The sequence below is a fragment of the Mytilus galloprovincialis genome, chromosome 7 (assembly GCF_965363235.1).
Source record: "Mytilus galloprovincialis chromosome 7, xbMytGall1.hap1.1, whole genome shotgun sequence".
Taxonomy (NCBI): domain Eukaryota; kingdom Metazoa; phylum Mollusca; class Bivalvia; order Mytilida; family Mytilidae; genus Mytilus; species Mytilus galloprovincialis.
Genome location: NC_134844.1, coordinates 83,670,219 through 83,697,489, shown reverse-complemented (window position 1 = coordinate 83,697,489; position 27,271 = coordinate 83,670,219). Strand labels below are relative to the sequence as shown.

The following is a 27,271-nucleotide window of genomic DNA, read 5'->3' as shown; positions in this document are numbered from 1 at the left end:
CATTGACATCAATTTGTGCGCAAAACAAACAGACCTAATAATTAACTACGTGTTAAAGACAGTACTTTGAACTATAATGTTTTACTTTTACAAATTGCGACTTGGATGGAGAGTTGTCACATCGGCACTCATAACACATCTTCTTATTTATATATATATATATATATATATATATATATATATATATATAAAGTACACAAGTAAAACGAAAGACAAGATTTCAACATTGACCAAGCATACATTTGTAATATCACAATTACGGGATATATAAGTACCGATCCACGTTATGAGTATATAATCAAAATTAGACAGTTAAGGTTAAAAATATACAAGGACAAACAAAAGGAACATTAGCACGTAAGTACTGTGGATTCATTATTATTCGTTGGATACCAATTTTCGTGGGTTTCGTAGAGGTGAACCACGAATTCAAATGTTCAACGAATAACATATTTGCAATAGGCTTTGATACAGAGAAATCAAATATCCACGAAAATGCAATCCACGCAAAATGATACCCACGAATATAAATGAATCCACAGTAAATAGAGGCAACAGTAGTATACCGCTGTTCAAAACTCGTAAATCTATGAAAAAAAAACAAAATTGGGGTAACAGACTAAAACTGAGGGAAACGCATTAAATATAAGAGGAGAACAACGACACAACATTAAAATGTAACACACACAGAAACGGACTAAGCATTAGACAAAATCCGATGAGAATAACAAATATAACATCAAAACCAAATACATGAATTTGGAATAGAAAAATACCGTGACACGTCTTATAGTAATGTGAATTCACACTCAAATAAAAGATGATAATAAACGTCAATACCTATAATCTATACTTCTAATAATATATCATCAAAGACCATAATGTATTATTTGTAAAGTCGATATGGTCTTGGTATCTTTGGATGAACTTTTTTAGAACCATAACAAGATTTTCAGTGACATAACTTGTTCCTCAACTTTCTGCTTAGACACAGAAACCTATTGATGATAGTAATATTTACTCAAATATTCATGTAAAGCACAAACGTATTATTTGGTCTCTTTCATTGAAATGAAATAGGCCAATTTTTCATTACTTTAAGATATGAAAAAGCCAGAAAAGATGTCATCACTGATGTATTTATTTCCAAATCTGTAAAATTGAAGACCGTTTTCAATCCTCTTCCTTATTTTTACAAACCACCAATCCCTGCTAGAGTTCTAAATTCTGAAACAGAAACAACTGATGTTATTGATCTATTTGAGATAAGATATGTTTGATTGAATTAATTTACCTATTAAAAAACCTTTGAAAAGAAAACGTGGTTTATATATTTTGAATTAAGGTATGTTTTTGGTCCTAATTTGTAATATAGCTCTAAAACTCTTTATGTTGTGATACATTCTGGGTTTTCCAGAAGTCCGCTTTGGGAGTTCCTGATTGAAGTTTATGCAGGTAAATCTTCGGACGCATTGCATTTATAAAGTCTTGTTTTTATCTTAATCTTTTTTTTTGGTACGTTATTGTTCATTTTTCGAATATTTTATCCCCCAATACGATTTAATCAACGAAGTTATGTGTGTCACAAGCAACAAGTCAAATGCAGACACCTTTACTCAACCGAGTACCAAGGTTTCTAAATTGATTTTAATGAGTGTATATTGTTTTATGTCATTAAACGTTTCCTGTCATTGGATGTCTTTTGTACTAAAATTTTATGTTTGACCCGTCGGTATCATGTGCTCATTTCTTTCGTTACGTCGTTTCTTTTTTTTCTTAATTTAAAAGAACTATTTTTTCGTTTTTTAGGAAAGATGTCGAATCATGAATTAAGATATCTCCAACAAAGCCTCTAGTTTACATGTCAATAAAAATACCTCCTATTTCCAACTGGTTATTTCCGTTAGTGTCAATAATTGTCATGGCTTGGTTGAACATAGTTAACCACGTAGATTTGCTGTGAAATTTGCCCTCGATTTTAATTGGAGCATAAAAAGTAGAAAATTCGTCGCCATTGATATGACCATTGCTGTCAGTGTCAATCAACTCAAAAGCCAATTCTACCCCATCCTTTCTCTTTTCAATTGTTCTCCTCTTATTCACCGTCTAAAATAGATAAATATGATTGACTAAAATTCATTCAAGTATATGTCGTTAAGGTTTTAATTCAAAGATATCAGTCCTCGTATTCAATGGATGCAACCATATGTTTGGCAACCGTTGAGCTTTTTATCGACAGGAGAAAGCTACATCAACACTCATTTTGTGCCCTTAACATTGCAACAAATTGACAAAGTTATACAACCATAAACATTGATTTATTCTACTTAACATTACCATTATACAATTATAGCGATGTGTGATGTCAATACAGGATATATCGACCCAAAGAAGAGTATCGACCTCTGACTTCGTCCTCAATCAATATATTTCTTTCAGGTCAATTTAACATTGTATCGACCTCAAACAAACGCTATAATTGTGTATAAAAATATCATGAAATTCATTACATGACGTCACAAAGTATATCGGTTTTTTAGATATTCTAAAAATAACCGTGCATTATGCTTTGTGCTGTGCAGTATGCTTTTTGCTTTCGGCCGTTTTCTATCTACCATCGAAAATATAGTTTTACATGTGACTTTCCCTGAACGACAAGTAATTAACATATCCGAATTAATAATATCAAAAAAAATTATTTAGTTAAGATATGTGGAACAGTGTTAAAATGATGATTTTATTTACGAAAATATCTCCTAGAATGAAAAGAATATTGTATTTAGTGTTTACGTACAGAAATGGTTTTTTGAATGACTTCTGCAACGTTTGGGGTTGATTCTCTTCTGTTGAACATCCCTGGTAAGGCCCAGCTAACACTCACAACACAACACAAAACAATCAATAACTTCATTTTTTTAACTATAGGTATCTTGATTATTTTCTGTAAAAAGAAAAAAAAAGTTCTTCATATGAATATTGTAAAGGAGTGAAATTCACTTCGAGTAAAAAAAAAAATATCATCCAAATCACAATGTGTAAAATTAACATTGACAAGTCCATGAGTTTTGCAATTAAATTAATCAAGGAAGACATTTAATCGTTGGAAAAAGTAAAATCACAAAAATACTGAACTTCGAGGACAGTTAAATCGGAAAGTCTCTTATCACATGGCAAAATCAAATGACAAAACACTTCAAAAACGAATTGACAACAACTGTCATATTCATGACTTAGTACAGGCATTTGTGAAGTTGATACGGAATATTTATCAACCAGCTCTTGGTATATTCAGATGAACTGTTTTAGAAAAAGGACAAGACGTTCTTTGACATACCCCTGGTTCATCAACTTTCTGCTCAGACACTGATGACGTTTAACAATGTCTGATTAGGAGCTGCTAGCTCTTGAATATCGTATAAGTTAGGACATGTATATCTCATATGCAGGTGAAGTTGAAAATGATTTAATTTGATATAACTGGCAAAATTTAAAAAAAAGGACTTCTGTACGATACAGTCATATAATAGCGTTCCACGAAAAGCATTGTATAAAACTCTTATCAAATCCATCAAAACAATTGCTATAACATGGTTGATAAAGTTAAAAATAAAATGACGAATTTGAAGTGTCATGTAAATTGAAATCTAATGAAGATTAAACCATTCTATCGGTATGCCTGAATATGCAGTAATTGTTTTTAAATACACAAACAAAATCACTTAAATTAAGGGCATATGTTACAGTTACATGGGAGGTAATGACGTTGCTAACGTTATATGTTATGTTCGTGACGTCAAACTGTGACATTTCGGAAAAAGATGCACTTTCGACTGATTTCTATCATTCAAAATGATTTAAATTTTAAACGAGTTTATGTACCCCTGTTTTTTTTAAATAACATTCGGTATGAATACGTATGAAAACTTTCATGAAAGGTCAATGATGCCTTTTTGTTAATTTGATGAATATACAGCAAAAATGAAGTTTTTCGACATTCATGAACATTTGATAAGTTTTACTTATTTCTAAACAAAATATTTCATAAATTTAAAGGATGCTTATAAAAAAGAACTTATAAATGATTTAACAAAAAAACAGCTTGTGTTTATCTTTTAAAACAAAAAAGTTATGCATTTCTGTTGGAAAGACAAATATCTCCACAAATCCCAATTCTGAGCAAATATCTGAAATTTCGACTTCATTTTACTACAAAAGAAAGACACGAAGGTAATTGTTTTTATTACAAATTTTGACTTGCGCAGATACAAATAGCCTATATATCTTAAAAGGGAAAATCTCACCGTCAGAAATAAACTGTAGGATATACTTGTTAATGCAAAAAGGAGCATGTTCACGAAGGGCCAAATTTGGCTTCTAAAGTTTAGATGTTTTTAATCAGGCCAAAAATTTACAAATTTCACATAGAAATAGTTCCGATATTATTGTTAAAACAAAATAACTTCATTTTGGTATTTCAATTAAACAAAGACATTGCTATTTCATTCTGGTTATTGTGGTACATATTGTATCAGACAAAACACAAACGAACTAAGCAGTAACAGTAGAAGCAAACTAAAAATGTTTTAAAAAAAAAGTAAGAAAAGAATATAAGAAGCATTCTATGAATGTGTAAAATAACAATACAATATAAATAGAAAAATGCTTACCTTTGATCTATGAATCCGTACTGAGTGCCACTGATTGAAATTTTCCGGGTTTTATACAAAACGGAATAAGTGTCAATTAATCAAACCTAGTAGTTAAATATCTAATGACTAGCATTATAAAAGGTGAAATATAATTAGTTCTGAAATTGCGGAAATATTCCAAATAACGAAAATGAATTAACTCGATAGTTAACAATTTATATTTAGTGGTCAAATTTTAACTGCCATTTCTAGCAATAAAAGTAATGACTGGTCATGCCATCTGTGATTTATGACAAAATTAGTCAGAATACATGTGTTGACCTTTTCTCACCTAGACCGAACCTTTGTTTTCAAAATTCTCATTACATGTCATGGGATATTTCTTTAAATATTTTGTGTAGTTCTGTCATCTCTCTCATATAACAAGGTCAAAGAATAAGAAACAGGACTTGTTGAAAAAGTGTTCAAAGTCAAACTTTCAATAGTACTGTTATCTTGTAAGTTAGTGTACTGGGATTCAATTGCATTGATATAGTGGAGAAAATAGTGCTAGCTCTTGTTTACTTAATCAGGTAATTAGGTCCCTTTTTTTGGCATTTCGAATGCACAAAACTAACCAAGTGTTGTTTTCATTGATCAGCTCTTGGTCGAAGCCTATGCTTTGTGTACTGGTGGATTCCTAGTCTCTTGAAGGTATCATCAAATCAGTAGTTAGTGCTTATGTTCTAACACAATTTGTATAACAAACGTGTCGTAAATTCTCTAATGATAAATAAAGAAAGATTAAGAAACTGAGGTTCGAACTCTTTAAGTAAAAGTTGACCTACGACTTATAATTTGGCAACAAATAATTTTTTTTATATATTTATATTTATTTATTGAAATCTGTATAAGTGTTGGTTTAAAACATCGAATACCGGTACCTTATCCCGGACTAGTTAACATTAGTAATGATATTCATATATACAGGAGTTAGTGGTTTTTACCGGTATAAAAATCATGTAGGAAATTCAAAGCTAGATGGTAACAAATAAGATGTTTCAACATAAATGTTTAATATAACAAACAAACAATAAACAGATTTTCAAAATTGTATAATAATTTAGTTTGAGATTTTATGGAATCAAACAGAAATTTATAAGTCAAGAGGAATTTAATTTCTTTTTTTCTGTTCTTCTCTCTTCCCTCATTTTCGAGATTTCCTTCAACAGTAATAAATTTTAAAATGATTTAAATAAGAATGAAAGTTAAATTACTGAGACAAACTCTCAAAAGTTATCAAAGGTACAAGGATTATAATTTAGTACGCCAGACGCGCGTTTCGTCTGCATAAGACTCATCAGAATATCAAAATAGTTATAAAGCCAAACAAGTACGAAGTTGAAGAGCATTCATGATCTTATAAACACTGAAAGTAAATTAAAACAAAAAGAAAAGGGTAAACATTTATGAATGAATTAAATAAATTAATATCAGGCAACACAAATGTAAAGAGGTGGGGAAAAAAAGAAATGAGGTCAGACTCCCATACACCCATACACACATACAATACTTACTAACATACACACACATTACATTACTTATTTATGTACATAATTATTGTTTATAAGTATATGTATCGAAGTACATAAATGAAAATTAATCGAAAAATTTGCTCAAAGTGCAATTTCATACATTCTATTTTTCTAGAGGAATACTTTTTGATCACTTAGTTTTTCATGAGTAAAGGTCTTATTTATAATTCGCTTTCAGATTATTTGGTATGAGCGTTACTCTTTAGATAAATCCATAATCTTTTAGAAGCTTATTTTTTAGATAATGAACAGGGTCGAACATACGTTTAAATGATTTTAAAAAAATATAGTAGAAAAGAAGTCATCATTCACTTTACAAATGCTTAGTACCTAATGTCTTCTTTTGTATAAATTCAGGAACAATCTCTGAAAAAAATCGAATCAATTGTTCACTATTTGTTTTCTTTTTTTGCTGTAACTTCTATATACCTTTTTTCTGAATATGTTTTAGAATAGCTCTATTTTGTTTTTGATATGGACTTAGTATACACGAATGATTTTAAATCGCTGTAATTTGGAACAGAATTAACATTTTCGATAAACGCGTGAGAAAATCATTTTGATAAATTTCAAAGTATAATCAAAACTTATTCAAGGCTATTTCAAATGTTGACGGTCATTCAACACATTATTTCAATTAAGTTATAATTTACAGAGTTGAAATCAAGGGCAGTGTAGATTTGCTCAATCATTTTTGACAATGTTAACCTTGGTGTTTAATAAAATCTTAATGTCTACTTTGATAACCGCTCTTTCCCCAAAACAATACCAACAAACATAATCAATAGAAAGAACTATGTTTGCATCATCTACAGTTAAAATCACTATTCGCTGTACTTATTGAACACATTCTTTACAAGTGTTTCGACTTGGCACCTATATGGGCTTGGTAATACGTACTTTTTCATTCATATACATGTTTGAGAGTGTGGAATGGCGGAGGTGTTTCATTTCTGTATTTTTTTAGTTTTTGCTCGTTTTTCTGTATCTTTTAATAACTGTAATTACTTGATAACTGTATTCTGGACGTTGTTCTTTTTTTTTAATCGGTGATCCAGCAAATGGTGTAGCAAGTCAGACAGCTTTTCAATTTCCGATATTTTACTCGCTCATTGGTTTTTCTAAAATCTTACTAGAACATTTAACTTTATTTCAAAAATTTGGCAAATTTTTAAATCAGAAACAAATGTCAGTACTTTTAAAGCGATTTGTGTTTTTATTGGCCGACAAAACAGCCAAAAATGTGGTGGTGGTATGCCGTAAATGCATTAAAGTCATAAAGTCAACAATCATATCATAACCACATCACAGTTTAATACCTCTTCTGCACATTTGAAGGTCCCTTATATGTCTAATATGTATTATTATACTACACGGGAAAATGCCAGATTTTGACTTTTACCATGAAAACAATTCTGTCCTACGGCTGAGCGGGAGAACATTTTTTGAATGTCACTCTCTGATGCAAACCAATCAATATTCAACAATTTAAAGACAATAAATTGAATTTACAACAGCGAATAAAGATAATTCTCAAATGCAACTGCTTAGAACATTTTATAGATCGCAAAATGAAAAAAAGCCACTCTGCTTCATCCTGTTGGGTTTTCTGATATTCGTAACGTTGTTATAGAAAATTTAAAATGCTTCAGATTTAAAAGTTCAAAGTACATCACAATTATGATTGGACATCGAGCATAATAGATTAAATGACACATATCTGAGAGCATGATAGAGCAGATTGGCACCCCTTGAAAAAAGATTATGTCTCAGGATACCAATCTGTTCTATCACTATCTGAGCTGTGTGTTATCTATATATTGGTTACCTGAACTACACAAAAATCGGTAAAATCTCTCTTCATCTCGTAACTAGTAACTGTTCCATAACTAATCATTCAGTGCTTTTAACAAGTTCCTTTGCTTCTGTCAAAGAACTTAACATTTGTAATAAAACTTATGATAATAGTGGGATTAACTTTTTTGAAGCGTAAACAATTTTTTGGATGTTTGAGATAAATTGCGTGCTTGTTATTGTACTTTTGATTCTCTTGTTTGTTTTAACTCTTTGCATTTAACTTCAATACAATCTTATTAAGCAAAAGTTTAAATCGCTTCTTCTCCATGGATATATGAGTTTGAACAGCGGTAAACTACTGTTGCCTTTACTTCTCTAATGAGAAAGGTAAATATACTAGAAACACTTACTGAAAATACATTAAAACAAATTATCAATAAATATGACTAAAATGTCAAAAAATAAATATCTGTGTACCTATACCATCTAAATGCTTCCATGAATGCGCGAATCAATAAGGCTGTTGAGGTCTTCCCTTGAAAATATCCGAATACATATGCAACTTGGTCTTTAATTTATGGTTAGGGTTATTTTCAGAAACTAGTTTATTGACTGTGCGTACATTATTAAATGTCATTGTACCCAACATCAGGTAAAATACTAAATTACGTATCTCGAAAGAACTGTGAATTAATCGAGTTGGTTCTATTCCCAGTCGGTTCAATCTGGACTTAGCCTGTAGTAGCCTGGAATCGGTCGAATGCTGATAATGCTATTATTGGCGGAGACACACATCTTGTTGACCCGATTCAGGTAACCATATTTAGAATATAGGTGACAGTGCAACGATGTAAAACAATTGTGTATCCCATTACAGTACTATTACCGTCTCTTCGTCACATTCTTAGCATTCTAAAATATAGAATGGTATAATAAGGAAAACAAAATTTAATCAAATTCTTAAATCAATGCATGTTTATCTCATTAACTAGTCTTAGCTTACACAATTTCATCATTCTTTTTCACGCATCCAAATCGTATAACCGTCAAATATTTATTTTATTGGGTATGTTTTGATGTAAAAATATGGCTTCTTGATAATCATTGTATTTTGAAACAGAAGTTTTTCGATTGTCACCTTTGTTAACAATCAACAAAGAAGCTTGTACGAATTTGCCTCCAGCAGAGCTATAGCAAAACAATACATTTACGTGTCTTACACAAACACTTTTTGAACATTGACTATGAATAAATGCAGCATTTGTTCTGGAAACACTGGTAAACTATTAATTAACTTGTTAACACTGAATTAAATACATGTTAACAATTAATGTGTTTTCATTTTAAAGGTGTTAACTATACAACTTGTGTACACATCAATGATTCACATTGGAAGTGTGATCGGGGCCTTATATGATACACGGACACTTTTATGACCAGAATCACTCGTGCATGATCAGTTCATGAGCACTTTAAATTTAAATTTGAGATTCGAGCTTTTTGTTTCACCGACATATTTTTTTATAAAGATATTTACGTAAGCATCAATAACCATAAAAAACTATTTAATAATTATTTTTAAACAGTAAATTAATATTATTAACAGTACACTAAAGGGATTGACCATTTAACCTCATAAGGGGGTTAACTTTGTGGTTTTTCCTGAAAAATGTTTTGATCCTCAATTTTATGAGAAAAAATATATTGTGGGTAAGAAGATGAGAAAATAATGTTCTGATTCCTGATTTTCCGAAAACCTTAAATGATATTGTTACCAGCCTGTTTCTTTGTTGTTACATTTTTATTGAATCTAATCAATGAATATTGAGGTAAGCGATTGTGTAACATGTACAATAAGATATAGCTGATTCCGATGACGCAACGATGCATTTTGCGATATTTCCGGATGTTACGATTGGGCAAAAAACACAAAATTAAAAATTTAAAGAATGAAGGGCGACATTTACAATGAATGGAGCAAGATGGTTAAAAAAGAATTGAAATTCGAACAACCTCCTTCCCGACCTTTGAGTTTTTCGTTTGCGGTATTGCAATCATGCCGTTACTTTCCTGTTTATAGTGATTTTGTAAAAAAATTTAAGAAAATGATCATTTACATGTGATAATGTTAATTTAGCACTATTCCAGTATGGTTCCTTTGGTCCTGTTCTTTTTATTTATTCATATGTGTTTATTCATTTAATTTAAACATCCCTTCTCTGTTGATGTCTTTGCTGTCCATTGTTGGGGTAAGGAGCTCGGTGGACGTGTGTTCTAAGTAGCAAAACTACTGTATCACTAGCCTGTCAACACTGAGGTTGTCATGTACTAGACAGGTGCGACCTACTCACAGGGTTTTCTGTGTTACTACTGAAGGTCATTGTTCTCTTCGGGTGTTCTGATTTCCTTAACCAATATAAACTTAACAACACAAATAAACATAATAGTGCTAAATTTGGCATTAAATATTAGTCAACGAATCAATCATGAACCTTTGTCAGTGATTATTGTATTAGTTTAGGATTTAAAGTTTGATAAATATTTATGAACTAAATAAAAAAAAATTGGTACAGAGCGAATTTCAACCATTTAATCTGAAAAAAACCTGATATTGGTGACATGCTATAGTGCAGTGTTATTTTATTTTCATTTTTTCATTATTCTCCAACTAAATTATGATTCGATTTCTTAATGATTAATTATACAACTCAAAGTATCTTCTTTTCATTTTCCTGTATGTACCGGTTTTTTGTTAAGTGACATGTAACACATTATATGATCTGTTGATCATTCTATCTCAAATTGGAGTGTCTTCAGCTCTAATTGCCCGTTTTCAAAATATAAATGTTTAATCTGCACTTTCTTTCAATCGAGACAATTTATCAACCTAGATGTAACAGTATATTTCTAAATCAGTTTTTTTTTTTAAATTAAAAATGTAATGAAGTTTGGTAGTTATGAAACACGAACAAATGAGTGAAAATGAACACTTTATTTTACAATGTCTTACAATCATTTAAAACAACTGAAATCCATTAAATTAAGAGCCCACGAACAAGTAACAATTGCTGCAAAAACAAAAATTGATACCCACGAATAAAAGTACTTGAATGTAAAATATGATGTTTTCAGTATGTTTTCAGCATTTCGAATTTCATTCTGTAATTGTTTTTCAATTTGTTTGACTTTATTCGTGTTCATGTATATAATTTGTTTAGCTATATCCATTTTTTTTTGTTTAAAACAAAAATTATAATTAACATTTGCAAAAATATTAAAATTTATAAGTTATACTCTCATAAATTGGTTGTTAAAAATGAAAATTCACATTAAATATCTTCATTTCTGCTGCATCAAATTTTGCTGACTTGATAGACAATCTGGAACTTTGGTTCTCTGTTTTTTACAATCCAAGATGGAGGAAGACACCCATACCACCTGAAATAGTTTAAATTTCAGTATTCAAATTGAAAAGTGAGCAATGAAATATTTTTTGACTGTGGCCCTATATCCCGTATTTCATAGTTCGTCATTTTCTTATGATCTAACTAATTTTTAAATTAATATACAATTTTGTAAGAAATAAATCAAAACACTATGTGTTTCACAAGATCTTTGCTATTCTAAATCCTCTGATTTTAAATATAGCATGTCGATTGTACCGCAATGACCATTAGAGGGGTTACGGGGGACTTAAATGCCAAAATACACGAGATATTAATAAATAGCTATTTTGAATAATGAAATAAAATGAATATTTTGAATAATGGAATGGACTGCTGCGACCCTATAACAGATATACCTTATGGCTCTTTCGAAAACTTAACGTATTGCTATCTTATGCGTAATTCGAATTCGATTCGCATTAACTAATTCGAATTAGTTTAAATCGCATTCGAAACGTTTTACGTCCTAAAGTCAATTCTAATTCGTGCGCGTCAAATTCGCTTGACTGTCCAAACGACGTTAACGTTTAAATTCGTATTTACAAAGGCGTATTTCTAATTCGAACTGGATAATTCAAATTAACTAATTCGGTTTTAATTCGAATTAAAAAAGAAGAGGGTGTGAACGCTATTTGCGAATTCGATTCGCATTCGATTCGAATTCAATTCGAATTCAATTCGAATTAAATGTCCGTGTGAACGAGGCATTATATGTAATTCAAAAGCGTACCAACAGAGAAACAATTGGTAAACATGTAGATAGCCTATATTATCATTTTGTTTAGTTTATATGGTTACATCTTCTGACATCAGACTCAGACTTCTCTTGAACTGAATTTTAAATGTGCGTATTGTTATGCGTTAACTTTTCTAAATTGGCTTTCGGTATAGGGGGAGGGTTGAGATCTCATAAACATGTTTAACCCGCCGCATTTTTTCGCCTGTCCCAAGTCAGGAGCCTCTGGCCTTTGTTAGTCTTCTTGTGTACGATTTGGAAATTAGTATGGCGTTCATTATCACTGAACTAGTATATATTAGTTTAGGGGCCAGCTGAATGACGTGTCCGGGAACGGGAATTTTTCGCTACATTGAAGACCTGTTGGTGACCTTCTGCTGTTGTTTTTTCTATGGTCGGGTTGTTGCCTCTTTGACACATTCCCCATTTCCATTCTCAATTTTATAGCTATACAAAGAGGAATATAAGGGTTATTACAGTATGTTCCGCATTGACCATTAGAGGGTGTACGGAGGCCAAAATATACGTATAATGGAATGGATTGCTACGACCCTTCATCCACTTATTACAAATATACATTAGGTAGCAATAAAAAGTGAATAAAACAATATTTAAATTTACCCTCATAAATTTTATCATCCCCTTGAAATTGCTTTCTAGCAAATAAAGTTTTCTATTTGTGTCATACATTTGCATATGCAAGAAATGAGAAGCTTCCATAGATTTTATATAAATAGTTAAAATGGTAAAATGATTTTTAATTTTTTTTTTTGTATCCATAGCAACAATCTGCTTTTATTTGTTACCAAATATTACAAAAGTCGAGGGTGGGGGAGAAGATGGCACACATTACCCCAAATTTTGGCCAGAAGTAGAATTTCAATCGCTTGAAGTAATACCCGTTTTCACTATTAACATATATCCATCAAAATCATATGTTTTTCATCTCATTTTTTTTGTAAAATTGCGTCAAAAACTTCGTGTAGAAAAAAAGGCGTTAACTTTGTAAACATTTATTTACATTATTTTCTGGACAATGGCCAGTCTAGCTGCATCTTCACAAGCAGAACCAAATACAATAAAAGTCCCAACTATGTACTGGCTTCCAAAGCTACACAAAACACCTTACAAGTATAGATTTATTTCATTTTCAAGCTATTGGTCCACTACTACATTGTCTATTCTACTTACAGGTACACTTGTACAATCAAAAACCTGATAATAAATTGTTCAAAAGGCCTTTGAAAATAGTGTAATCAATTACTTTTGGAGTGCCAAAAACTCGTTCGAAGTACTTGATAAATTGCATGCATATATTGGTGATTTTGAATCTGTTCAAAGTTATGATTTTTCTACCCTAGTTACCACTTTGCCTCATATTCTTATTAAGAAAAAAATCATATCCCTAATTAATTGGGCATTTAAAAAGTCAGGATGTCAATACATATGTTCAAACTCTTTTCGGTCATTTTGTAGTACCAACAAACAAAAAACTTTGTCAATTGGATATGCTTTGATACTATATTTGCACTTTTTTTTACTTGATAACATCTTTGTTCGCTTTGGAGAATCCGTATATCGTCAAGTTTTTGGAATTCCAATGGGGACTAACTGTGCACCACTTATTGCAGACCTGTTTTTGTATTGTTATGAGTTACAAATTATGACTAAAATCAGAAAAGACCTATCGAAACAACATTTGAGACAAAAATTTAACAATACTTTTAGATTTTTGGACGATTTATTGGCTCCACATAATGACGACTTCAGTATTAAAGACATGTATCCTGTTGAACTTACTTTAAATAAAGCTAATACCAACAATGACCACTGTCTCTTCCTCGATCTTGATATCTATATCATTAACGGGAAGCTAAATACGAAAAATTATGCTAAAAGAGATTATTTTTCATTTCCTATAGTTAATTATCCATTTTTAGATGGCGACGTTCCCTTGTCACCATTTTAAGGTGTTTATCTATCTAAACATGTACGATTCGCTCGTGTATGTAACAACGTATTATATTTTAGCGAGAGAAATTTATGTATAACTAAAAATATGTTACACCATGGTTTTCGACATCACAAACTAGTCAAAACATTTACTAAATTTTATCATCGGTACAAGGAAATAATTCGTAAATATAACTCAACATGCAGATACCTTATACGTTTAGGTATTTGACATCCAATATTTTATGGTAATATTCTGTACAAAGCACAAACATGTCAGTATTTATCTGAAAAGCTAACAAAGCCTTTAAACAGACTTATTAAGAAGGGATATAGTTACGATACTATTGTCAGGTCATTAAAGATTGCATATTTTGGCTGTAAAATTGATTCACTTAAGCTTATATGGTCTTCCCATCGAATTTAAACACATTTATTCTTAAACCAGTTGTTGGCATGACATGGGTTATGTTCTTTTCATATGTTTCATGATGGTATAATACTAAACCCTTAACAGGAGGGATTGTTCCTGGTATTCATATGATGACGACATAATCTTTCAATCAGTTTAATTGAGGTCTGGAGTTGGTATGTCAGTCACTGCTATTAGTCTTTTAATATTTATGTATTATTGTCATTTTGTTTATTTTCTTTTGTTTCATATTCTGACATCGGACTCGGACATCTTAAACTGAAGTTTTACTGTGCGCCTTGTTGTGCGATTGTTTTTCTACATTGGCTAGAAGTATAGGCGTAGGGTTGAGTTCCCCAAAAAAACATGTTTAACCCCACTGCAATTTTGCGCATGTCCAAAGTCAGGAGCCATTGACCTTTTTAAGTCTGGTATGTTCTTTTTTATTTTAGTTTCTTGTGTATAATTCGGAGTTTAGTATGATGTTTATTATCACTAAACTAGTATGCATATTTGTTAAGGGGCAGCTGAAGGACGCCTCTAGGTAAGAGAGTTTCTCGCTACATTGAAGACCCATTGGTGGCCTTCGGCTGTTGTCTGCTCTATGGTCGGATTCTTGTTGCTTTGATTTCCATTCTCAATTTTATTAATTATTTAAAAGCAACACATGTTTCATTATATTAATATTATTATCGAACATCACATAAAAATTGTGTATTTACAATAAGTAGTTTTTAGGTAAACAGTTTAGTCAAGTGGTTTAAACGAGTTAGTTAAGTTGTTTGAAAACAAGTTAGCTATGTTGTTAGTTAAGTCGTTATATTAAGTAAGACTTCTCGTTATAACGACTTTAAAATAAAACAAATAAAACAGTAATCAAATTTAACCTAAAAAAATGCTAGTTTACCGTAAAATTAAAATATCAAGGGCAGCAACCCCAAAACGCGTTGTCTAATGTAACAAAAAAATCAAGAGCAGATAAATTATGACTTGAGGAATATTTTTATCCCAGAACTAAATGCTTAAGTTTAAAAAATATAAGCTAAAATCTATATTTTACCACAATGTTCTATTTTTAGACATGGTGGCCATCTTGTTTTTTGGGCGGGGTCATCGGGTACATTTTTGAAACTATATACCATAGAGATGATTGTGACCATATTTGCTTTAATTTTGCCATTAGTTTAAGATTTTCTGAAATTTGACGACGACGACGGATGCCAAGTGATGAAAAAAGCTCACTTAACCCTCAGGTCCAGGTGAGCTAAAAAGGCAAAACGGACAAAAAGCAACGGACAAAAAGCAAAAGTGTCGGACAAAAATCAAAATTATCGCTCAGAAAGCAAAACGGACAAAAAGCAAAATTATCGGACAAAGCGAAATTATCGGACAAAAAGCTAAACGGACAAAAAGCAACAGACAAAAAGCAAAAGTGTCGGACAAAAAGCAAAATTATCGGACAAAAAGCAAAAGCGGACAAAAAGCGAATTGCGGACAATAAGCACCGTATCAGATGTGTATTCTTAAGACTTAAAATTAAAGCATTTTGTAGTTTATTTCAAGTATCAAGAACTGATATATAAATATTGTTCCACAGAAGTTTGCAGTAAGCCTTGATACAGCTTGCAGATGATCTTACATTTTTTCTCTACATGTTTTTATTTATATTTAATTTAAGAGGGGAATGAAAATTACGAAATTTGCCTTCTCGGCCACAACCGTCCACCCCCTCCCCCCTTTCCAATGGTCCGCCTATGTGATTACACGTATGTATCCTATTGTCATTTTTATTTATAAGTCAATATGTTTGTAAATGGAAATTCCCGACCAAAAGTACATATTAACAGAAACTGCATCACATTGCATAAACATTGATAGAATTGTGGTCATTAAGTATCTCTCTGGATATGTAACAATTTCAATTGTGTATACTTGAATTTGTTTTCAAACACTTAAAGAGACGGTTCCCAGTTCAACGTTCAGAGAAGTGTTTTGACGGAAGTACTTGTTCTTTGTAATTGAAACTTATCACTTTGATGTATTTAGAAATTATATAATTTGGTTCAAGAACGATTTCATTATTTTTTAACAACCTTGTTTTCGTAGTTAAGAATATAAAATATTATACGAGCATATGCATGTATGAAGTCAAATTAATAAATAAATACTAGCACTGGGTCAGCATATTCGCTACAGGTTTATTCTTAGTGTCGATAGTATCAATAACCACATAATAAGTGTGTTACGCCATAGACCTGATTTAAAAGAGACATGTCTTTACCTTACCGTTGATGAATTGAATTGAGAGGTTAATATACGTTTTGAATAAATAAAAACCACAGTAGTATACAGCTGTTCAAAATTCATAAATCGATTCAGAAAAAAACAAATCCGAGTTACAAACTAAAACTGAGGGAAATATATATCAAATATATGAGGAGAACTGCGACACAACAGAAACACAACATTGAAATGTAACACGCACAGAAACAAACTATATTATATCAATGATAATTTTCCTGACTTGGTACAAGACATTTTAATAGTAAAAAAAAAAGAATGGTGTGTTGAACCTGGATGTATATGTAATTAGTTTATATGCTAAACTACGAAAACAAGGTTTTAAAAAAAGATATGACATGGTACTTGAACGGAAATTATATAACTTCTAAACACATCAAAGTGATACGTTTCAATTACAAAAAACAAGTACTGTAATTCAGAAATTATTGCGTGCATTTATTTTTGCGATTTTGTCAAATTCATCTTAAATGCGATTTTAATTTTTACGATTTTGGGAAAAAGTCATGCTTTTTTTAGTTAAAACATTACAAAATGCGAGATTTAATTATTGCGTTTTCAACTCTCTCGCATTATTCGCAATAATAAAAACCTCGCAATAATTTCTGAATTTACAGTACTTCATTTATTATTATCGCTTTAATTAGAAAAATTGTCAGTATGATCTTCACGTCGGTCATCCAAGAAAAGCGTTTTGAGTGCACCAAATACGTAAAGTGTCGAAGACGTCTAACAAACGTCATTGAAAGTGTCAGTTTGTTTATACTATAATATCAATATTCTAACCTTGACCGATTCCGCTTCTCTTCTTTCGAATCAAACGAGTTGTGTGACGAATAATATATATATATCGTAGATATTCGACTGTTCCCGGAGTTGAAGCGAAATTGACCAAAGAATATGATTGGTTCTTGACAGACTATTTACGTACTCGTTCGATGAAATGCACATTCAATTTGCTGCATTAGAGTTGATCAGCGGTTTGCTAAGAGAAAGGTAAGGTTTTTATAATAAAAGTATGTACTTCTTTCAAATAGATGTTTATTCTTTTGTTTTCTGTATTGTGTCATGTGTACTATTGTTTGTCTGTTTGTCTTTTTCATTGTTAGCCATGGCGTTGTCAGTTTATTTTAGATTTATGAGTTTGACTGTTCCTTTTGTATTTTTAGTTCCTCTTTTATGAACTTAACACGAACTTTGCGGAAAGAAAAAACACGAATTAATTGATGGCACAACTGCACAAATTGATTACAAACAACATTGAAATTATTTCATACTTGCATTGCTGTTCAAAAATGAACAACAATGTTAATTCAAAAAATAATATTAGTCCAATAATAAACAATATTACTTCAATAATGAACACTGTAATGATTTATATAGGCACCAAGTATCAAATCAACAAAACATCGTCAACAGTGTCACGTGATAAAAGCTACAACCCTTTTAAATTGTAATGTAATAAATTGTATTATTTTAATATCTTTTTTGTTGTTGTTGAGAGAAGATGCTCAATTCTAGCTCTGCTCGGTCTTTTTAGGTTAAGGAATAACAGAATTGAAAATTAGAAATAAAATGTCTTTTGTGACCGAATACAGGCAATAATTGTTCGAGACATATTGATTGTTCAGAACAATATTTCTAATAATAGCAGTACTCAGTCTGCAGCACTAGAATAAAAGTCTATTAAAACAAACGTTATCATTTCGAAATAAAAGAAATATTAATTTTTGAAATTTGCCGATAATTACCGAGGTATACTGAATTTGTCTTGTTAAATTCTTTAAATATCATTTTCTCTCACATAACTAGTTTACTTTGACGTTGATCGCATTGTCATAAGTTCGATGCCCAGTTGTGTCTTAAAACTTGTAATTTGCTACTTCATGCCAATACTGAACACAACTATTCTGGTACAAAGCAGAGTGTATTTATATATCATGATATATGTTCGTGCTGAATATGCATATGAAATTTGCCGCTGATCTTAATCATCAATCAATGAATATGCTATGTCATCCTAGCAATCATTCGATCAAGCTATCACGACTTTTGTTTTACTAAAAGTTTAATTTGAACATGCAGGTCACTTGTGTATCAGATGGAGGCTACTCGATAGAAACACTTGTAAACTATTTCATTTTAGAGGTTTTCGATGGAGTTTAAAAGGATCAATAGGTTTTTTAAAGCCGTACGTGTTTTGCCTCACTAGCAATCCCATCACATCTTATTTTTTTATTTCTTATTCTAATTTTTCAAAAGACAAGATAATAATGTACAAGGATTGTTATGCTTAAAAATATTTGTTTTTCTTTAAATTTTCCAGCATTGATTAATTTTCCATCGGAAGATGAAAACCTTGATAATGTTAAGTTGCATTGTGGCAGGAAGTTTTGCTTTTCCTTTTAAATTCAAATTTAAGGATGGATCTGCCGTTTATGAAGCAATTGCCAAAACAACATCGGTAAGTAGAATATAATTAGAAAATTACGTTATAAGAGGCATTTTTAAATTTCCCAAAAATTGGCAAAATGATTTATAATCTTTATGTATTTTAGATGCATAAAGAGAGGTAAATCATGTATGAATTTATTTTAAAAATTGAAAACAAAACGTTTAATAATTTCTTTCGTCCGAAGCGCTTTACTGGATTTACATGCATTAGGAACGCCCAAATCCAAACATTTGAAATCCGAGGATGTATAAGTACCGAAACCGTTGAAGAGCTATATAACAAAAATACCTAAAGAAAGGCAATAGTAGTATACCGCTGTTTAAAACAAATAAATCCATTGACAAAAAACAAAATCGGGGTAACAAACTAAAACCGAGGGAAACGCATTGAATATAAGAGGAGAACAACGACACAACACTGAAATGTAACACACACAGAAACGGACCAAGCATCAGACAAAATCCCACGAGAATAACAAATATACCATCAAAACCAAATACATGAATTTGGGATAGACAAGTACCGTGACACGTCTTATCGCAATGTGAATTAATTGATAGCCAAATTCATCTAAAGTCAACTTTGCCTGAGGGAGTTGAAACCTTAATTCCTTAATTATTTCAAAATTTATAAACGGACAATTTTTGAGGTGAGAATTCAAGAACCATATGATATTGCTCAGTGCTCACAATGTGTTGGCATGTATTTTGTATGTAGAAAGATGCTGACATTTGAATGTCAAAAAAATGCAACGAAATTTCCCCCAAAAAGTTGATTTTTCTGCATTGTTTTTTTTTCAATTATTGATCTTGTTTTTCAATTTTTGGTGATTTTTTTAAAAGCATAATCGATGTATAGCATAACATATCAGTCAATATGCTAGTTATTAATATATATCTTTTTGTTTTACTTATTACGGGGTACCTAACACTATAGGGGGATAACTCTGTAATTTAGGTAAACGTTTTAATCACATTGTATAGTTAAGGAAATATCAATCTTCTCAATGCAATGATCAAAACTAGTATTTGTCAAACTGCTATATATTCAACCAATTCTGTATGAGAAAGTGATTTGTTTAAGTGTTTTGATATTTTGATATTTTTTGCAAAGGAATCGAGTAAACATTATGACAAAATGTTATCAAAATTAAAAGACCATAATTAATTTTAGTGAAGGTGTTGGGTACCACCTTAAATGTAATAGTTTCCGATCTTAAACCATCACGTCATTTATTTTCTATTCACATATTCCTTAACTTTTGCTATTGTAACAATCAAAAAGTAAATGATACAAAATTTCAATTTAGATGATACGAAAGAGAGACACTTCAAAGATAGATCCCATTGGTCGTGCCTTTAGATCGGTTGATTTAAATAATGACGGGCACATTACTGCTTATGAGTTTGCCTCACATTATTCCAAAACATTCAGACTTAGAGGGAACTACAGCTATGTTCAATGGAGACATGCGTTCTTCGCATCCATGCCTAAACTTGATACTAACGGGAATAACATGCTAGAAATTGGCGGTAGGTTTGATGGTTTCTTTATCTTAAAATAGAGAATAGTAAACTTTAGTAGACCTATCATGGTTTACTTTTATCAATTGTTATTTGGATAAAGAGTTGTCTCATTTTCACTCATACCACATATTCCTATATATATTGCCTGATAAAATATTGAATAAATTCATAAAAAAAAACTAAACGTTATATATGCTATACGTCCAATGCGCTCAATCCGAGTTTTCCAAAGCCAATGATATACAATGTTTAAAATCGTTAAAGAGCTATAAACCACAAAGCATCCACAAATGGCAAAATCCATCTTATGCTAACTTATACAAATTAAAAGGTAACCAATGTCCTAATTATCAATTAATAGTTCGCCAAAAAATAATTTATCAGACAGCGACGAATGGCAGCCATTGGATAACAGGTTCCTAATTTTAGTTCGACACATTTTTTTATTTATATAAGGCGGTTAGTTTTTCTCGTTTGAATTGTTTTACATTGTCATATCGGGGTTTATAGCTGACTATGCAGTATAAACCTTGTTTATTTTTGAAGGATGTACGGTGACCTATAGTTGTTTATGTCAGTGTCATTTTGGTCTCTTGCGGACTGTTGTCTCATTGGCAATCACATCACATCTTCTTTTTTAATATACAAACCAGGGATGGCAACGATAACTGACAACTGTAATCGACTATCAATCAATTACCTGACGGATTTTTGTGTAATCGATTAATAATAGATTACTCAGATTTTTGTATGTAATCGATCGATAACAATCGATAACTTTATCTATCGAAAGTAATTACATTACTTTTTGATCACTGTCAACTACATGCTTCAAAATTCAAACAACAATACAAAGTTAACAAAACACAATTATGTTGGTCAACGTTGCATAATAGAAATTAAGAACATATTCAATGCATTTATTTAAGTTATATGTTGACAGTTTTGTTCTAGATCAAATCTCTTACTGAGGATGCGGAATATTTAAAAAAATCTTGAAATTTTGACTTTCAACATGAATGATCGATTGCATGGCATTGTAACAATCACTTATTAGGTCTTTCCACCTTTCCGTGGAAAGACCTATTGGATTTCTTCTGATTATTATTATTATTATTTTTTTTTTATTCTTCCGCCTAATTCTTTTCTTGCGTAGTATTGATGTTTCAAAAGATGTCACTTAGATATTTGGAAAATGATATCGTAAAGCGTATGCTCTTTTAAAACTGACCACTGCGTAACCAAATACTTTACGTTGTAAGAGTTATCTCCCCAAACACTGTTTTTCTTGTGGCCACTACTCCTTCGCAACCATAAAAGATTACGACAAATTTATTTTACCAAATTGCTTGTTACATCCTCAGGATGTTCTGTTTTATTTTGACCGAAGCCGTATAGAGACTCCATATGAGAGTTAGTTCCCCTTTTGTATTTGAAATTTTGAAATGTATTTTAAACTGGAAAACCATAAGTGATAGAGACCTAGGGTCTTTTGTTTTGAGATCATTGGTCCAAAAAAATGAAAATTAGGTAAAGGTCAAAGGTCAAGGTCATATTCTAAATTTTGATTTTGGCCTATTTTCACTAATTTTCATTAACCTTATAAGATACCGACAAATTATTTTTACTAAATTGTTAGTTGCGACATGTCGTAACTTATATATTTTGATTAAAAGGGTGTGTAGACATAAAATGGGAGTTTTTGCCCCTCCTATATTAAGAATTAAACGTAAAGTGATATAACTCATTAACTATACATATTACAGACCTAGGGTCTTTTTATTTGGGGTCCCTGGTTTATGACCTTGAAATATAGGTCAAGGTCATCAGTAAATTTGACGTTCTAGATTTTGAACTTTGCTCAAAATTCATATTTATACATCATTAAGCCATAGGAACTGACATTTTCAACTGAATTTTAATATTTTCATATCAAAATAGATCCTTATTGGTGGAAAGACCTTCAATTCTCTGAACAATTGGTTTTTAATTTATGTCTAAATTTGTTTCTCAATAATTTTGCTTTCTTACTGACTTAAATTAGCTGTTTGGTTTTTATCCCTAAAAAAAAGTTATATTTTAGCGTAATTAATTATTATGTGTGAAGAAATGTAAAAAAATAGAATAATTAATATTAAGGTCAGCTTTGTTTTAATGATTTTATATTTATAATGACATGCATGATTTAATCCTTTTGTTTGAATAGCCATCCGAAATACAAGTTGTAAAACTGCCAATGAATCACAATTTATAACTTAGAGCTAAATAATATAAATCTTCTTCTTGATTAGACATGCGGTAATTGAAATGAATACAAAGTATGTTTGGTATGTATTGGAAGACTTAGATCATCTGATTAGTAAAGATAGGAAATTAGTTCAAATATTTTTGATTCATCAATCAAGTTATATACAAAATATATTCATAATGTCAAAAGGATCCATGTATCTATTTCTAAAAAGAATTTCATTGCATTTGGTTTATTGTGAAAAGGATTTTTTGTATTTCCTTAATTTTCATATGCATGTATATCATAACATTTTTATGAAATCAACAGTTTAATATTCTAAGCTTTAATTCCACCTCTTATTGAAATAATATTAGTGGTACCAATTTTTCTGCACCAGATGCGCATTTCGACAATACATGTCTCTTCAGTGATGCTCGTGGCCAAAATATGTAAAATCCAAAGCTAACATAAAAAATGAAGAGCTATTATGCAAAAGTTCGAAAAAGTATAGCCAAATCCGTGAAAGGAATCAGAGATTTGCATAAAGGAGATACATTCCTTAATTTATAATAATTTATAATATTTTGTAACAGCAAATTTAATAACACAAAATATCCGTATTTTCATGCCCGTAACTGAATACTAGCTACTGGACTGGTGATACCCTTGGGGACTAACAGTCCACCAGCAGAGGCATCGACCCATTGGTAGTTATAACATTAACGGTACCAATTTTTCTGCACCAGATGCGCATGTCGACAATACATGTCTCTTCAGTGATGCTCGTGGCAAAAATATGTAAAATCCAAAGCTGATAAAAAAGATGAAGAGCTATCATCCAAAAGTTCCAAAAAGTATAGCCAAATCCGTGAAAGGTGAAAGTATAGCCAAATTCGTGAACATGATGATTTAATGTATTTTTATACAAATAAGCCTACTACTAAAAATGTAGTAGAGAACCTAACTGAAGACACATTTCTTATTTTTTTAATTTCAAATCTATTTTAATTATTTTAATATTAAAGCTCTTGAAATATTGACAAGCACATATATTCATTTGTTTCAAACGTTAGATATAAAGTCAATATGGTAGGGGATCTGTTTTCTCAAAATGCAGCTTGATACAATAGATAGAGATAACACAGTTGATAAACTCTCTGAAGTATTATTACTATAATTTATTTTATCTGTACTAAAAAGTGATAATTGCATACATAATTTCCTTTGAAATAGGTTATATTTCATCAAATTATTTTACGAAAAGTAATCGATGAATACATCATTTTTTTGCTGTAATCGATTAAATTACCATTACATGTAATCCAAAATGTCAACAATTATCCCATCTCTGGCACACACTCAGCGTATAGTGGGTAAAAAATGCAAATTTCTCTAAATGTCTAAATTGTTCTCGAGCCTATCAAATATATCAGTCTAAAATATCGGTAGCCCAAACGATATGTCTGTATAAATTACCTGCAGTCAAAAAAAAACAATGTCAGTCGAAATCGCCCTTTCTTCGGCTGTATAAATATGTTCAGTTGAGGTTTTGACTCTTTGTGTTCATCAAATGTTTCTTTTTTCTAATGAATAACATCTCAAAGCCATTATAAAGATTATTTGTCCTGTATTAGGTCAGGAATATTGCAGTTATTATCAAATAGTTCTTTTCTTAGTATGTTCCATTTTGTTATACTTTAGTATTTCTGTTATTCCGTTGATTTCACCTTGTAGTTGATGTATTTTCCTCTGTTTTAGTTTATAACCAAGATTTGTTTTCTTTCAATCGATTTATGACTTTTGAACAGCGGTATTCTACTTTATATAATGTTGATAAAATAATGTAATGGAATAAGAATATGATAGACTTAAAGTAAATTGAAATCCTTATCGCCTTTGGTAAACCGTTGTCACGTTTCTTTACAACAGTGTTTGGTTTTTCTTTTAGTGTTTAACATACTAATAATTACAAAAGCAAAATTATCACTAGCTATGTGAGTGAAAACAATACTAGAAAAAGGTGGATTAATCCTGGTTTTATAGCGCTAAACCTCTCACTTTAATGACAATCTCATCAAACTCCATTATATTTACAATGATGCGTGAACAAAACAGACAAAGTAAATAAAATAGTTAAATATTGGTACAGCAGTCATCATCTTGTATGTGAGTGAAAACAATACGATGGCTTAGCGAATGTTAAATGTTTTCCTTACTCTCTATTTGACATTGTATAAATTCCAATATGCTTACGGCTTTAATTTACTCATTTGTATTTCTTTTGCAGAATTTCGTTCGATACCTTATTGTTGAATGAGATATAAGAGATGGTATTAGAAGCAAAATGTGACAACGTTCCATCCGTTATAACAGTTACATATACTACAAATTCGGATTCTCAATAGACTATTTACAGTTCTGACTTTAAAGAAAATTTGTGTGGTTTAAAAAAAAATGTTTAACATGTCATTTGTCCGTTTTAACGTAAACTTTCCAAATACAAAATCGTTTTAAACAATTGTTTTACACATAAATTTGAAATTTGCTTTTTATTTCCGCATTTAGGGATCTGCAGCCTGTTTATCTTATCATATTGCTTAACATTTGCATTCTGGATAATTGTTGCATCGCTGGCATTCATACATTTGTTATTCTTTATTCTTATACTAACAAAATTTAAAGAAAGTTAACTAAAATGTTGGTACTTGTTTACGCTACGTGTCTTTATGAAATACAGTAATAGCAAATTAAAGTTTTTAATTGTTCAGGAACCAATAACATCATGAACTTGTTTGCTTGTTTGTTATTTTTTTTTATCTATAAAAGGTATATATAAGAAGATTTGGTATCAGTGCCAAGGAGACAACTCTCAATCCAATCGCAATTTGTAATTTAAACCATTATCATGTTTATAGGTCAAGGTACTGCCTTGTAGACGAAACGCGCGTCTGGCGTATATACTAAATTTAGTCCTGGTATCTATGATGACTTTATTTGAAAACAAATCCTTGGCTCACAAAGAACAGCAAGCTATGAAAGGCTCCAAAAATTAATAGTTTAAAACCATTTAAACAAGAAAAAAAACTGTATAATCTATATGAAAAACGAAAAACGAAAAGCACTTATCAACCACATCAACTAACGACAACCATTTAACAAAAAACGGTTCTGCCTTATGACATGTGCAAACAAATGCAGCCAGTTTAAACGTTTCAACTGGCACTGAACTTCAACTTAACCTGAAACATTAGTGTAGCATCAAAACGCAGAAACCCGACTTTACAATTATAGCCCGACGAAAAAGGTGAATATCTCAATCAGTCAACATGAGAAGGTTATTTCACTGAGGTCGCGGCCCGAATTGAAATAATTTTAAGGATTGATAATTTTGGACATTCATCGCTTCTTAGAGGCCACAGTTATTTTATTATACCGAAGTCACAGTATAAGGGACTTTTAAACGCTTACCTTACTTAATCAAACACAAGTTGATGTTCCCAAATTAATTTGGGTCTTAGAATTTCTCGTCTTTACAACAACGGTAAAAAAAACAAATTGTAAAATATTGATGGCCTTCAAAAAGATCGTTTATAAAAGATATCATCGGCACTAAATACATGTCCAAAGTGTTATTTACTCGCCTCTCTATGGGCTTCCTGTAGCGAACAAGTTGCCATATAGTTTATTTACGCATGTGACGTCATTTTTATGTGTGATAATTCTTGTACAAGTCATAAAACTCAAAAGGTTATTCGCCAGTGATTAAAAAGGTTATTTACCGCTGGTGAAAATGTTAAGGGTCTCTTATTTTTCCTTCCTTGCAATCAAATGAAAATTTTGAGAGGTTAATGACTTAAACATGTTAAAGTCAGAGATGCATGTATTTTTCTTCAATTGGAAGAGGGACGAAAGATACCAAAGGGACAGTCAAACTCGTAAATCTAAAACAAACTGACAACGCCATGGCTAAAAATGAAAAAGACAAACAGAAAAACAATAGTACACATGACACAACATAGAAAACTAAAGAATAAACAACACGAACCCCACCAAAAACTAGGGGTGATCTCAGGTGCTCCGGAATGGTAAGCAGATCCTGCTCCACATGCGGCACCCTTCGTGTTGCTTATGTGATAACAAATCCGGTAAATAGTCTAATTCGGTAGGTCAAATTCATGAAAGAGAAGGGGAA

At 31.1% G+C, this 27,271-nt stretch overlaps 2 long non-coding RNA genes across 2 annotated transcripts; one reads left to right on the top strand and one right to left on the bottom strand.

Moving 5' to 3' along the window:
• Nucleotides 1-1,125: 1,125 nt before the first annotated feature.
• On the bottom strand, nt 1,126-17,701 carry LOC143083849 (uncharacterized). Its single transcript, XR_012980901.1, has 6 exons — nt 17,655-17,701; nt 11,349-11,458; nt 4,668-8,932; nt 2,795-2,941; nt 1,878-2,106; nt 1,126-1,227 (listed from the first exon to the last, which is right to left on the bottom strand). It is a non-coding gene; the product is annotated as an uncharacterized LOC143083849 (long non-coding RNA).
• Nucleotides 17,702-17,709: 8 nt separating this feature from the next.
• Nucleotides 17,710-25,870, top strand: LOC143083848 (uncharacterized). The gene is made up of 4 exons (XR_012980900.1): nt 17,710-17,864; nt 19,195-19,332; nt 20,633-20,855; nt 25,367-25,870. It is a non-coding gene; the product is annotated as an uncharacterized LOC143083848 (long non-coding RNA).
• The last annotated feature ends 1,401 nt before the right edge of the window (nt 25,871-27,271 follow it).